Raw genomic sequence first — 16,302 nt, forward strand, 5'->3', positions numbered from 1 at the left:
TCTGGCATGATAACTATTAATGGGCAAACCTTGAAAGGTTCAGTGGTTCAACTCAGATAAGCATAGAAAAGCTTGGATGCTTATCTGAAATTATCCCAATGCTTTGGTCTAAAGAACTGGAAATCTCACAAGAGAAGGCTTTCTCCAGGGATTTTGCATTCCTCTGAGTCCCCAGTGAGCAGGATGTAATACAAAAGAGCGGCCTCTCTGACAGTGCTTCATTTCTCCTCCTGGCCTCAGCTGACAGCAGAAAATGCAGAGGTAGATGAAGGTGAAGACAAAGTTAACTGAACTGTGACAAGTTCTGGCCTAGATTCTGTTTGATTTTTAGACGCGGTCCTGATCAATTCTTCGTTTATCTGAAGTTGTTTGCCTGCCTCTGGTGGGTGTGCACAGCATTCCAGAAAAGGTCTAAAATGGAGGTAGCGTTTTTATTCATTTCCCTTTTGTTTTCTCGTTTCTGCCTTTCCTTTTGGATATAATCATGGTTTCATGATTCTGAAGGTGTTAGCAAGCCAGCATCTGAATACTGATGATAGTGCTTTGGTTCTGTGTAAAAATGACCTCTGATGGATTGTTTTTCCAGATGTACAGGGAAGAAGCGATCCATAGGCTACATTGTGAATTGCCCTTATTTGTGTGGTCGGGGGGGAGCATGTGTATGGACAGTCTTTGAGTACGAGGGCACAGAACTTTTTGTCCATGTGTCCCCAAAGAATCTTTATTGTTCTAAATTCTCTTTTGTGGCAGAGATCATAGAGGAAGGAATTACGTCTCACTTTTCAGTGTGTGGCAGGTTTGGGTAGACCACACCATCTTGTCCCCTGGCAATATGGGACAAAAGGCCTGGTCTACACTAGGGAATTCAGTCAGTATAACCACATTTCTCAGGGGTGTGCAAAATCCAAGTTAACACCCAGTGTAGACAGAGCTAGGTCAATAGGAGGACTCACCAGACCCTGGTCAAGGTGGAGGAATGGGCACAGCTGTGCCCCAGACAGAGCAGAACCTCAGATGGAAAGGGTGGATCTAGGGAGGTGCTTCCCCCAGGCAGCCCCAGCACTGCCCAGAATACACCATGCCTACACCAAGCAGCCCTCAGTGTTTCCCAGAGTGGGCCGTGTGGGATTCCGGCAATGATGAAAAGGTCAGGGACTTTGGCCACCTCTGCTGCTGCAGTATTGCCAGTGGTGGCAACCAGGAGCCTTGGGCCCTTTTGAATCACTGTGGGCCAGGGCAGTTGCCACCTTTTCCTCCCCACTTTTGCCTCCACCCGATACCATGGCTTTGGGTGGTGGAGTATCTAAGCCAACTGGAGAAGCCCTTTCATCAGCCCACATAACATATTCAGTGAAGCATTACAGCAGGGCTGTTGCAGCATTTTAAGTGTAGACAAGCCCTTAATAGTGCACCCACACAGCCCGTCTTTCTCTTCATGATCCCTTCACCTCTGAGGAGTAGGGAGAGCATTTTAATGTGTGGTTTAATGGGTCGTATTTTCTTTACTGTGTTTCCTATTGAAGTTTTTTATCATCCATTACCTCACTTCAAAAAGACAACTTCTTTGTGAAACTCACTGTGTGAGCTTGTGTTGACCATCACTCCAATGTGTATAGATCTCTTTGCTGTAGTTCCTTTAATTGCCTTTACAGTTCCTCATGATGCCCTTTTTTAGGATTCAATGACTGGATTCTCTTTCATGAACCCTCCAGGACTAGAAGTCCATGTTCTTCAAAGTCTTATAGAATACAAAACACATTTTGTTCTACAGAAGGGGACTTCTGGTTAAAAATCAAAAACTGAATGCTATTATAAATATCTAATAGTTTCCTGTTTGGGTTTGGGGTATTTTTGTCAACCCTACAATATATCTGTCAAATGTCTCTATCTTCACAAAGTCATTCGTTCTTCACAGGATCGCAGAAACCAGGAACAGAAAAAATCTAGTATGTCATCAAATCCATCTCAATCTGTCTTCCAGGGAATATGGGTCTGTCTTATCTTTCTCATGCACAATGTTGATTATGGAAAGGGGGTAGGAAGCAAACCAAAAAGGCAGTGTTGTTTATTCTCCCACAAAACTTTCTGGAAAGAGAGAAAGCTGAGAATGGAGTCAAAAAGTAGTTTACATGTAAATATTTTAGACCTTTATTAGACAGCACTAAGGATTTGGGGTGGGTCAATTTTTGGATACCTAAGCTGTGACTTTTTAAAGGGATGTGAGGGTGGGTACTCAACAGTTTGCATAAAATGCAGCCCTCCCTCCCCTTAAGGTATTCCAAGCACCCAAAACATCACTTTTGGAAATTTAGGCATTTGTTTTTGTAGAAGATGCTGTTCGATGTTAAACTTCTTCCCTAAAGCATTTTTGCGTCAATTTTTTAAAAGTTAAGCTGAATAAAAATTAATGTTTCAAATTCTGTGATGATGTATCACCACTAATTTTGGTGATGTTATGCCAGCTGAAAATTTGGTCATCTTGAAAAGACACTTGTGCATTCTACAACTGTAATAAAAGAGTAATTAAACAATATAGAATTATGTGTTATATTTGAACCATGAATAGGGAATTATTAGATATTATTCTATTGGTTCACTTGGTGAAACATTTATAAAGAAATTCACTTATAGGACAGCCTATTAAAATGATATATTATGACTGCAAATATATGACCAACGATTCAGTAAGTTAATTAAAGTTCCTTTGTTCTAATAGCTCATATAATGAGAAAAAAGTTGGCTATATTGTAAGAATAGTAAAAAAAAATGTCACCAGGTAGCTGGAGTTTGTTCCATATATTCAGATATAAGATTTAATAATTTTGAAAATGTTCCAGAAGGTAGGTAGGTAAGTAGGTAGGTGTGTGTGTGTGTGTGAGAGAGAGAGAGAGAGAGAGAATTAGACTCCTGAAGTCCTCTGACTGTGATGCAGGCTGCTAGCAGTAGTTACCCAAATTATTTATCATCACCCATTTAGAATATTTGATTACAAATTTACATAGGAAAGGCAACAGCCTATAATGAGAGTATAAATCACCTTGGAATAGTGCCTTGACTGGAATGAAAGTGAAATACCCCCTTGTATTCAACCTGAGCGTGCTAATGGTGGTGCATATTTATTCCTAGGCCCTGTAATTAAAAACAGTTTGAAGAACTAATGTTCCAGCAAGCTGAATAATGTCTGGATAGAAAAGTATGGATAAAAATACCATCTTCCTCATTTTCATGATGAAGTGTTTCATTTTTACTTATTCCTAAGATTTGTTTTATGATTATGTGTTTTCTAAATTTGACTGTCCTCTTTCTATTTGGACAGTTCTGAGAAACTAATTTAATGTTGCACTGTGGTTTTATTCTTTATTAAATGTAAATTTGTACTTTTGACAGTACAAGTTATTTTCTTCCATAAGCCATAATGGAAAAGGAACTAGATAGATTAGATCAATGATTACAACAAAGTTTAGGAAGTGTACAATAAATATTCATACTCCTTGTTAAATAAAATGTTTTTTAAAATATCAACTTAGATTTATTTTATATAAATCATTTAAACTGAAAGAGCAAATGAGAATTGTTTAACTTCCATGTGCATCTGGATTTGGTTGTATTCCACTCACAAATAATACAGTATTAAGATATCATGTAGACTCTCCCCCAAATGCATGGCTAACACAAGTCTCCTTCTTAGTGCTTAAAGGGGCTTCTCTCTTTCCTCACCTGGGTTGGGTCCTGATTTCTTTTTTTGTGAAATCTAGTGCCTTGGCCCAAGGTGATGCCTCTCTGTGCTTGAGACACCAGGGTGGGCTGTTTCTTGGGAAAATATATAATGCTACCTATGTTTGCCAGGAGTACAGTACACAGCCAGCATAAGAATTAGTACATAAACAATAATACAATCCATTAACAAAAACCCCACAGAAACAACACACCCAAAGTGACAGTTATAGCGAAGGGAAGACTTTATAGGAAGCAGTGGAAAAGGGATCCAGAAAGTTTAGGATTAACCATTCAGTACTAGTTTCCTATCTCCTAACACTTACAACTTTTCCCAGACTCCAGGTTCCCCCTTGGCACCTTCCAAGGCAGTCTGTATGCTGAGGGTTAGTCTAGTGACAAGTTCTGCAGCTCGGGGAATACTGACCGCTTTAAAGAAAGGGGTCCTCTGAGGTGGTCTGCTCTTGCTGGTTGGGCAAAGTCCTCTCCTGGCTGCCTGCTCTCGAGCTCTGTGGAGGTCTTGGCTGTCTCTCAGTAGCTGGTGCCTATTTGAGTCTGAGCCCAGCTGCAATTGCCTGACCTATGCTGTAGGTCCCAAAGCAGTTCAAAGGGTTGGTGTGTAAGGAGGGGAAGTTATCAGAGACTCTGTGCCTGTTCTGCTTTCCTCTGAGTTGCCAGACTCCAAGGTCCAATGGTAATGATATAGCGGTATCTGAATCAGGCTGTCCCTGAGTAGTTGAGCAGCTCTGGCTCAGCATTAGCCCAGCAAATTACTTGTCTTGATCACCTTATGCAGAAGCCTCCCTATTGGCCTCAGCAGAAGGTTTCCAGTTCATTCGGTTCCCACCCCGCTTTCTAGTGCTCTGGTATCTATTACTGTAGTCCAAAGAGTAGAACCCCTTAGAATCTTGGTGCAGAATTCCAGGAGCTAGCAAATTCCAGCTGAGGAGTTACAAAGGATATATTAAAAAATACCTGAAATATTCATACACAGCAATTGTTAATGCCAACAAAATATTCTTTTGACTTTGTGCAATTCTTAAGGCTGTCCAGAACACCAAGCCCCTAGCCAGGAATGTGCTTAAATGAACCACAACTTGGAGCCAAGTGCTTCTCTAGGGCTAAAGCATGAAATTGTCTTCTTAATTATATCTACCAATGTGATGTTATGTAACCTCATGAATTGCACACCAGTTTTTATGAATGGCATTTTATAAATGAAGTAGTGTTAATGACTTGTGGATTAATTTGTTAGTAGCCTCTTGAAAATTGCCTTTGAATCTGTTATTATACCTTCTTTTTAGTACATTGTAACTAAAGTAACCCCATTTTGTAACTGAAGCCCCATTTTAAACTTTGCACTGCCTTAACTGTGTTTAAAGTTAGGTGTGTGTCTGTAATCTCATTTAAAAGTGTGTGTGTGTGTGTGTGTGTGTGTGTGTGTGTGTGTGTGTGTGTGTGTGTGTGTGTGTGTGTGTGTAATGGGATTAGACCCTGAAGCCAGCCCATCTCAGTGACCAGGTACCAGCACCACCTTCTTCCTCTTTCGAATGTCATGTTCAACGCTATAGTTCTTCGTCAAGTTAGACGTCCAAGTTCTCCACCAGTAAACTGTGTCACTGTTTAGATTGTAGATATCCACCAATGTGGATAATCCTCCAGTGAATTTTCGTGTTGGGCATTCTGCAACAATGTGATGCATAGTTTGTGAACTGCCACAATCACAAAGTGGAGATGGCAACAAATTCCACTTATTCATTAGATAACAGCACCTGCCCTGACCAGTCCTAAGCTGGTTTAGCAGACACCACAGTCTCAAAGATCAAAGCCTTTCTGCTCAGTGTTGGGATCCGACACAAGATGTTTGTTTGCTGCCATTCAGCTCGCCATAGTTCCTTGACATTGGCCATGACTTCCTTAGCTCGCTGCCAGGGAGGCTTACGGGATTTTAGACATGATGTTGGTGGCTGATCAAGCACCACCTTGATGGCCAAAAAACAATGTGGGTGAGCCCTGAAAAAGAACCCATTCAAGAAAGAGACAAAAGCTCCCTGAGAAAAGGATCAAAGTTGCATCTGCTGTCAACTGATGACTCATGGTCATACAGTGCCCTGAGGGCAATGGGATAGGACAGGATCTATGAAATAAAACATATAAAAAGATGAGGTACAAAACTATAGGACTGGTTCTTTCGGTTTTATTATCATCCTCCAGGAGCATTGGTACACACTGACATGAGCCGACTCCCCTCCTTATCTCTAGACCACCTGGCCAGTGGACTAGCATGTGCTACTGAGGCTGGTAATTATAGCTCATACGTAGAACCGTGCATGTAATGAGTGTGTGTATGTGTGGTGGGTAATTTTAGTAACTACGGACAGTAAATGAATTCTGCCTTCACAATAAAAGGACTCCATATTGCCTTATCCCCAGAACAAGATTCCGGTTCTATTTCTTTAAGTACAATAATTCAGCAGCTAACTCTTTTCGTGCTAGTGCTGGTGGGTTCCGATAACCACACAGATAAATGGCACAGTGAAAGAATATTTTGCTAGGGGTGGCCAGAAAGAGAAAGGTTGCAGGTAATCTACATTTCCTGTTGTGACGGCGCGTTGGGGTCCCCCGTCTCCTGCACCCCGAAATGGCACAAACAGACCGCACCAGCCGGTGGAATAGAGGAAGTTTATTGCCTCTCCAGGATACAGCACAGCACAGATGTAGTCTGGTCACAGAGCTGGGCTAGGATGCCTCAGGCCCCCTTGAGTTGGGGGGAGACTGGGCCCCTAAACTCCAGCTCCTCTCCCTAGGCTGTCTCCTCCATCCTCACAGACAGCCAGCAACCAACTAACTAACTTCCAGCCCTGCCCCCCAGCCAGGGCAGCATTCCACCTTCCTTTGTTCCTCTCCATGGGGGGTGTCTGGCCATACTGGTTTGCATAGTGACTCATCCTGTTTTGCTGGGTCGTGGTCCCCACGACAGCCAGTGGGGGTTACCCCAGAGCCAGCAGCATAGAAACCAGCCAGGTACCCCCACTACGTCACACCTGTTTAGGTCCCGGGGCAGTCCAACTGAAAGTTAGGGCTCTTCAGGGCTAGTGTCTGATATGCCCTTTCCAGTCTCTGTCTTTTCAAGCAAATAGGCATGTGTGGGTGTCCAAGCCAGCCCCAATTATTGTCTCTTATTGCAAGACATTTCTACTGGCTCCCTGACTAATTGCTGCTGCTTCTCCATAAGTCTAGATAGACCTACGCTCAGCTGCATCGTCTGACAATCATATGTGCTGTCACGTGCTGACTGGATCCTGCAGAGCATAGTGACATCCTGATTCAGGACCCTTCCCCTTTTTTTTAGTCAGGGTCATGAGGGGAGGCATAGTCTCTGATTTGCAGATCCATTGCATTTCTCATCTGGTGCACTTGGACACCAAAACTGCACACTTTAAGTGTTTGATATATAAAGATTCAAGTCTACTGTTCCTTATGCTAGTGTGAATGAAGACTAATTCCAATGAAGTCATTCTGCAAGACTCAGATTTCTGTTACTGCACTTTTATACCACAGAATTCAGGAGGTTTACTCTTCTTTTACACCAGTGTATATAAGGGCATGTCTAGACTTGCTTTCAAGAATCGTGTAAGCCTCATTTTTTTTAGGAAGAATGGTTCTTTTGAAAAAGGGTTTTTTTCTCAAAAGAACCGTATCTAGACTACTCTCTTTTTTGAAAGAATCCCTTATTTTATAGAGGGAAAAGAGATCTTTTGGAAAAGGCTTTATTTACCGCAAGATCAGCGTCTAGACTGGCACTTTCTTCCGACAAAGCTCCATGTGGAAAAAAAGCGGCAGCCATTTTTATGCTAATGAAGCGGGGGAGATTTAAATCCCCGCTTCATTAGCAATTGTGATATGTCTAATTTACATCCCTTGTACGAAAAAGGGATGTAGTCTAGATGTAGCCGAAGGGTATAGTAGAATTGGCTTGGACACATTTTTCTTTACTCATATTGTGATCGTTATTTAAGTGTGGAAAAAAAAGGAGATGAGGCAAGGGGAGACTTTTAAACTTTCATGACTCCTCTCCACATAGCTTTCTGAGGAAATGAATAGAATAGTATATATAACCAAATAGACAAATATAGATATGACTGAGAAGTGTGAAATTCCCCTGCACCCTATTAATTAATCTTACTGAGGTGTCACCTCTAAAATCCAATGCTAACATTTGAATGTCAATATTAATTATTTCAGTGCTGATCATTTTGGCAGATACAACAGGGCAGGGGTGGCAATGAATCCCACAGGGGATTGGAATTGTGAGTGGCTTCAGGTATTAAGCACTATTAAGGACTGAGCTTCCTAAACAGAAAGTCTAGGTAGACTGCTATGAAGCTCTTGCTATGCACAGCTACTTAGGACAAATCTCTTGCAAATACTTAAGCTGACCACCACTCAGGACATAAAACACAGAGGCTACATCTACACTGGCCCCTTCTTCGGAAGGGGCATGCTAATTTTGAACTTGGGAATAGGGAAATCCGCGGGGGATTTAAATATCCCCCGCGTGATTTAAATAAACATGGCCGCCGCTTTTTTTCCGGCTTGGGGAAAAGCCAGAAAAAAGCGTCTAGACTGGCGCGATCCTCCGGAATAAAGCCCTTTTCCAGAGGATCTCTTATTCCTACTTCGAAGTATCTCTCCCATTGATCTTCCATGTTGAGGACAGTGCTGAAGCTCAGCTGAAGATACATCGACTTCAGCTATGTTTCATAGAATCATAGAAGACTAGAACTGGAAAGGTCTTTGAAAGGTCACCGAGTCCAGTCCCCTGCCCTCATGGCAGGACCCAGCACCATCTAGACCAGTGGTTCCCAAACTTTTCAGCATCACACCCCCTTTTTGATTTTTGAAAAACCCTCATGCCCTCCCCAACAGCAAAACTTGTTGAGCAAGAAGAAAAAAAAAGGAACTGACTGGGGCAGCAAAACTTGATGGGGGGGGGGAACTGGGTTGCCTCGCACCCCCCCCCCCCGGAATTTCTTTACAGGCCCCTAGGGGGGCACCCCCCCCCAGTTTGGGAACCCATGATCTAGACCATCCCTGATAGATGTCTATCTAACTTGCTCTTAAATCTCTGGAGATGGAGACTCCACAACCTCCCCAGGCAACTTATTCCAGTGTTTAACCACCCTGACAGTTAGGAAGTTTTTCCTAATGTCCAACCTAAACCTCCCTGGCTGCAGTTTAAACCCATTGCTTCTTGTCCTATCCTCACAGGCCAAGAAGAACAATTTTTCTCCCTCCTCACTGTGACACCCTTTTAGATACCTGAAAACCACTATCATGTCACCTCTCCATCTTCTCTTTTCCAAACTAAACAAGCCCAATTCTTTCAGTCTTCCTTCATAGTCATGTTCTCTAGACCTTTAATCATTCTTGTTGCTCTTCTCTGGACCTTCTACAATTTCTCCATAGCTTTCTTGAAATGTGGTGCCCAGAACTGGACACAATACTCCAATTGAGGCCTAATAAGCGCAAAGTAGAGCGGAAGAATGACTTCTCATGTCTTTGTTCACAACACTCCTGTTATTGCATCCCAGAATCATGTTTGCTTTTTTTGCAACAGCATCACAATGTTGATTCATAATTGGCTTGTGGTCCACTATGACCCCCCCCTGCCCGAACCAGGCCCTGGCGGATCGATTGCTGCCTCCTGCTGCTCCAGCCCCTGCGGCCGCCCCAGCTATCACTCTTCCTCCTACCCCTGCTCCCCCTCCCACTTCTTCCACCCTCCATACCCACTCCCCACCGAAGTTAAACTGACTGGTCTGTAGTTTCCTGGGTTGTTCTTAGTTCCCTTTTAATACATGGGCATGTTTCTATGTAGCTGGAATAGTGTACCATAAGCTGACCTTTTCCCTTAATATGGACCTGGCCAAAGAAAGCTGTAGCTAAAAAGGAAACCATGTTTTACTACTGATTGATGCTGTATGTGACAATAAGACGCTGAGTAAACAAAGCCTAAGGGTTTAGTTACCACAGAAAGGTCAAATTTGCCTCGTCATCTCTCTTTCTGAATGGCCCAACATTGGTAGTAGATCACTATGGATTGAGGGGAGTAGGAGTGAAGTGTCATGAAGCAGAGTTTAACATGGTTATGCAGTAGTATGGCAGAATAGGATCTTGGGGAGAGAAGAGTTATAGTTGATCACAAACTGAATATGATACGACAGCATGATTCCTTTGCAAAATGGCTAATACTCTAGGGCTACGTCTACACTTGCATTATTTTGCACAAATACTTTTAACGCAAGAGTTTTTGCGTTAAAGTATTTGCGCAAGAGAGCGTCTACACTGGCATATGTCTTTGCACAAGAGATGTGCTTTTGTGCAAAAGTATCCGTGCCAGTGTAGATGCTCTCTTATGCAAGAAAGCTCCGATGGCCATTTTAGCCATCGGGCTTTCTTGCTCAAGAAATTAACGTTGCCCTGTCTACTCTGGCCTCTTGCAGAGGGCTTATCCCTGAGCGGGAGCGTCAGAGTATTTGTGCAAGAAGCACTGATTTCCTATATTACAACGTCAGTGTTCTTGTGCAAGTACTCACGGCCAGTGTAGACAGGTGGCAAGATTTTGTGCAAAAGCAGCTGCTTTTGCGCAAAATCTTGCCAATGTAGACACAGCCCAAGGCTATGTCTAGACTGTCCCTCTTGCACAAGAAAATATGAAAATGAGGCGAAGCGATGAATGTTGCTGCACCTCATTTGCATACTTAATGAGCTCTCATTTTTGTGCAAAAAGACCCCTCTTGTGCAAGAGCCATTATGCCGCTATTTTTCAGGCAGAATGGCTCTTGCGCAAGAGGGGGGTTTTGCTCAAAAAGGAGCATTGTAGACAGCTCCTTGTGCAAAAATGGTGGCTTATTAAGTATGCAAATGAGGCACAGCAATATTCACCACTTTGCCTCCTTTGCATATGTTCTTGCTCAAGAGGGAACAGTCTAGACGTAGCCTAGGTTTAGTGAAAGGAGTGTCATGTATGACTTGGTGGATAATTATCTTGTTCTGCTCAGTAATGCTGATGCTTCAGCTAGAGATGTGTGTTCAATTGTGGATGCCAAATTTAAGAAAGGCATGAACAAGTTGGAGAAAGTCCAGAGTAAACAACACAAATGATTAAAAAAAAAGTTTGGGAATTTTAACCTATGAGAAAAGATGAACAAAACTGGGCATATTTAGTCTTGTGTAAAAAGAAGACTGTAAACAAGGTTTAAAAGGGCTTTCAAAAGAGGGTTTTTTTTCCTGACATTTGGCCCCATGTAGATGTAGATGGGGCCAAATGGCAGAAAAGCCTCTTCCAGAAAAAAACCTGAAGAAGGTATGCAAATGCGAGTGCTATTTGCATACTTCTTCCAAACCTCCTCACCCCACAGTGTAGCTAGACCCTGAGGGAGATCAGATACATCAAGTACATTGGGAGCCTGCATAAAGAGGATGGTGATCAACAGTTATCCATTTCCACCAAATGTAAAACAAGATATAGTGGGCTTTAATCTGCAGCAAGATAGAATTAGGAAAAACATTCAAACTATGAGGATAGTTAAGCACCAGAATAGGCTTTCAAGGAAGACTGTGGAATCCCCATCATGTGTTTTTAAGGACAGGTTAAACAAACTCCAGTCTGGGATGATCTAGTGCTGCCTTAGCACAGGCAGCTGAACTAGAGGACCTTTCAGTCCTACATTGCTATGAGTCTGTGGTATTTGGTCTACATGAATTTGACATCTCTGCCATGTATGACTTGCTCCAGTGTCCATTGAAATCAGTTGAAAGACTCTCATTGACAGCAATAAACTTTGGGTCAGATATTTATCCTGCAGACTTGAGAGCATTGTATTGCTACAGAGAAATATTTTTTAAAAATCACTACTAATGGGTCTTGTTTCAGTTTCAGTAATGACTTGCAGGTTTCTCTAGAATATACAAATGTTCTTTCCAATAAAACCCATCAGAGAAGTCTTGGGGGATTAATATAGGGTCACCACTGCACCATAGCCCTAATACTTTAATCAGATTTTTCTATGACTGAGTTGAACTTAGAAGTGCTTTGCAGTTGTAAGTACCAAAGCAACATATAAGTCCCCAAAGAGGGGGAATTATGCAATAATATATAAATAATTGATTATTTGTGGTTAAAACTCACAGTCCTTACAGAAAAAGTATTCATTATGCCCTCATTTATAATTCTATTTTTCTCATGTCTACAGTGCTGATCACAAGGCAAAAAAAAAAAACCAACCTATTGCCAGAGTATACAAAACGCCGGAGAAATTTCAGTCAATCAAATTAATCAGAAAATAGCAAAGGGATTCCATCAAGATGCACAGAAATGGCTAGCCTTGACTAGCTGCAAGTTTCATCAGTGCATACAATTTCAGGTCTGGTGGAACTGACTTGTGAGGTCCGGGTACTTTCCCACTTAGGGTATGTCTACACTACAAAGTTAATTTGAACTAACAGCCGTTAGTTCAAATTAACTTTAATAGCGGCTATACGTGCAAACCGCTAGTTCAAATTTAATTTGAACAAGAGGAGCGCTTAATTCGAACTAGGTAAACCTCATTCTATGAGGACTAATGCCTAATTCGAATTAATTAGTTTGAATTAAGGGCTGTATAGCCACTTAATTCGAACTAGTTGGAGGCTAGCCCTTCCCAGCTTGCCCTGGTGGCCACTCTGGGCCAAACCAAGGAAACTTTTCTGCCCCCATCCCAGCCCCAGAGCCCTTAAAGGGGCATGGTCTGGCTACAGTGCTAGTGCCAGTTGCAAGCCTGACAGCACCCAGCCAGCAGACTCTGCACCTGGCACAGCATGAGCCAGCCACCTGCTGCCACCCAGCCCTTCGCCTCTTCCCAGGACCAGGCTGGCAGCTCACAGGAGCTTGCCCAGGGCCACAAGAGGTGGGCGCCCGCCTGGTCTAGTGCAGAGATCGTGGACCTCATCGAGGTTTGGGGGCAGGCCTCCAACGTCCACAATCTCTGCACTAGGCACAGGAATGTGGCCATCTAGGGCAGGATAGCTGCCTGCTTGGCCACCAAAGGCCACATGCGAACCCAGGAGCAAGTTTGCATGAAAATCAAGTTGGTCCAGTGAGACCCCTGACCCGGAGCCCTGAGCTTAGAACATAAGAATGGCTATACTGGGTCAGACCAAAGGTCCATCTCGCCCAGTAGCCTATCTGCTGACAGCGGCCTGTACCAGGTACCCCGGAGAGGATGGACCAAAGACAATGACCAAGCGATTTGTCTCATGCCATCCATCTCCAGCCTTCCACAAACAGAGGCCAGGGACACCGTTCCTACCCCCTGGCTAATAGCACTCCATGGACCCAACCTCCATGAATTTATCTAACTTCTCTTTAAACTCTGTTATAGTTTTAGCCTTCACAGCCCCCTGTGGCAAGAAGTTCCACAGGATGACTATGTGCTGTGTGAAGAATAACTTCTGCTTATTAGTTTTAAACCTGCTGTCCATTCATTTCATTTGGTGTCCTCTAGTCCTTCTATTATGGGAACTAATGAAGAACTTTTCTTTATTCACCCTCTCTACAGCACTCATGCTTTTATAGACCTCTATCATATCCCCCGTCAGTCTCCTCTTTTCTAAGCTGAAAAGTTCCAGTCTCTTTAGCCTCTATTCATATGGGACCTGTTCCAAATCATTGTAGTTGCCCTTTTCTGAACCCTTTCCAAGGCCAAAATATCTTTTTAGAGGTGAGGAGGCAACATCTGTACACAGTACTGAAGATATGCCGTACCATAGTTTTATACTTCCCCTCCTCCTTCTTCCCCTGGCTTCCTCCTTCCAGCTCCCTCCTCCCAGGTTTCCCCCTCCCCTTTCCCACCCTCACTCTTCCCCTCTCCCACATCCTTTTCCCAGTCTCCCCAGAGGTTAATCCCCCCACCAATTTTGTTAAATAAAGAGAGTTTCTATTTTTGAACACACGTGTCCTTTATTTTTTACATCAGGAAGGGGGGCTAAGGAGGGGTAAGTGGAAGGAGGTGAGGGAGGAATGGGGCATGAGCCCTCAATGGAGAGGACTGGGGTGCCTCTGAGGGCTCCTCGGCGTGGAAGCTCTCCTGCAGGGCCTCCTGGATCCTGACAGCTCCCTGATTGACCCCCCCGGATGGCAGCCTGCGGCAAGTGCAGCCGGGCTGATGGCCAAGTCCTGTGATGTGCTGAGTATGGGCACTCAGGGCACTCCAAGACAGGACTGCTTTGCTGTCCCTCATTGAGGCAGACAAGCAAGTGGGGAACCCTGAGAATTGTCTGTCTGGGGTGGGGTCAGGTCCCTTTAAGCACAGCCCTCAGCTAGCCTGAGACAGCAGCTCCACACTCTAAGTCCTAACTTGATGCCCTACCGGCACTTGTTCCGGACAGCCTTAACTTCGGTTCAGGGTACACTCAATGTCGACATGCTATTTCGAATTAGCAAAACGCCAATTTGAATTAGTGTTTAGGTCTAAATGCACTAATTCAAATTAGCTTAGTTCAAATTAACTAATTTGAATTAAGTTAGTTCAAATTAGTGCTGTAGTGTAGACATACCCTTATTTATTATTGTAGTTTCAAATCAGCACTGATGCTATTTGGGTTCTAATTCTGGAATGTGAATCCACAGCAGGTTTGGCAGAATAATTCTCTAACAGTTGGGCCAAAAGACTTAGAACTAACCACTAATATATGCTTACTCACTTTTGTGATAGTATACCTTTGTACCTATCTATTACACTGACCTAGTACTGTAAGGCTGTGTCTACATTGGCATCCCTTTCCGGAAAAGGGACGCTAATGTAGACTTCGGAATTGCAAATTCTGGAATTGCCAGTCTAGACGTGATTCTCCAGAAAATAAGCCCCTTTGAAAGTAGGAATAAGAGATCCTCCGGAAAAGGGCTTATTTTCCGGAGAATCACGTCTAGACTGGCGCTTTTCTCTGGCTTATCCCCAAGCCGGAAAAAAGCGGCAGCCATGTAAATGCAAATGCCGCGGGGGATATTTAAATCCCCCGTGGATTTGCAATTCCGAAGTGTCTCATTAGCATTCCTTTTCTGGAAAGGGGTGCCAATGTAGACACAGCCTAATTGTGCATAATGTTTTATAGCAGCTAAAATATGTTGGGAAAAAGACTAAAATTCTAATCCCAAGGATCTTATCTAAGTCAATAGTGTATCACAGAACAATACATACAGTAAACTATCCTATAGAGGCAGTATTATGTAGCATATGGAATAACAGATTTATCATAGAAATTAGAGGTAAAAAAGTCTCCAATATGAATAGCTTATATATATATGTCTACAATCATAACTTCACAAGTTTGTCTAGTGTTCTGTAGCTTAAAACTTTCTAGAGACAAACGTTCCACATTTCCTTAGAGAGATTTTCACAGGCTAATGCAGCTCATTGTCATATTTTTTTTCCTGATATTAATACTGTATTTCTTTCATTTCATCCCATCGCTTCCATTTGTATTCCTGCATATCACTTTAAATAAAGCTTGTATGTCCTTTGTAATGCAAAGGTGTTGAAGAGGAGGTTCATGTTTTCAGATTTTTTATTTTTTTTTGATAGCGAGTGAGCATATGTTACTTGGAACGATCATCCAGTTAACAGGCATAGTATAAAAATAGGCAAGGATTTGGGAGTGAACAATGAAGGTGACTGATAGGTGAACAAAAGGAAGAAGGGGAGGGTGTACCACAGGTTTAAAATGAAGAGATTAAGCCCCATATGTCCAGAGGCTACAGGTAGTGTGATGTCATGGAAATGTTCAGGAAAAAGCTTTGCAGTTATAACTAACCGTCAGGTTATGCAATTTATTTTTGGCTTGTTTTTTCTTAGCAGAAGCAATTTTCCTTATTAGCCATCAGAGTAGGCATAGTCCATAAGCCACAATGTTGTTTGTTTGTAGAGGTGCTTGGAATTTCATCTGAGACATTTCATCAGTGTTCCCTGATTTCACAGCACTTTCTTATTATATGACTTTAAACCTCACTTTATGGATTTTTCTCCCTCTAATCAAAAAAGCAATAGGTACATTTTGTCTCTTTCGTAATGGGTCTTTTTACTCTAGTTACTTATGTCCTTTCCAGGAGCAGAGTGAATACCATATGATGTCAATATTCTCCCAACATAGTTATGCTGGAGTTTTACATCTGTGACCTTTTCCCCTGTAATTAATTGCAGCTGAAATTAGATTCAGTGTAAGCCCTGCTCCAATTATGGTGAAATCTGAATAAAATTGATTCACAATTGTCATCTGCTAAAATCCTTCTAGTTTTGCTTTCAATGACTACGGGGACATCCCTCACATCTCCACAGGACTGCTGTACTTAGGAAAAGTGAGAAGTTTTTAAGGACAAGCTCTGTAGAGAATAAAACAAATCATGATTCTGCCCTTGACCTCAACTCCTCAAAGGCATCACTTCCTCGCTTCTCTGTCTGTCTCTTTCCCCTTTCTTCCTTCAGCTATCTTGTCTATTCAGAAGGCAAGTTTTTTGGGGGCAGGGACAGTCTCCATTCAACTGTAATCTTA

The sequence above is a fragment of the Pelodiscus sinensis genome, chromosome 12, assembly GCF_052426305.1.
Source record: "Pelodiscus sinensis isolate ZL-2025 chromosome 12, ASM5242630v1, whole genome shotgun sequence".
Lineage (NCBI taxonomy): Eukaryota > Metazoa > Chordata > Testudines > Trionychidae > Pelodiscus > Pelodiscus sinensis.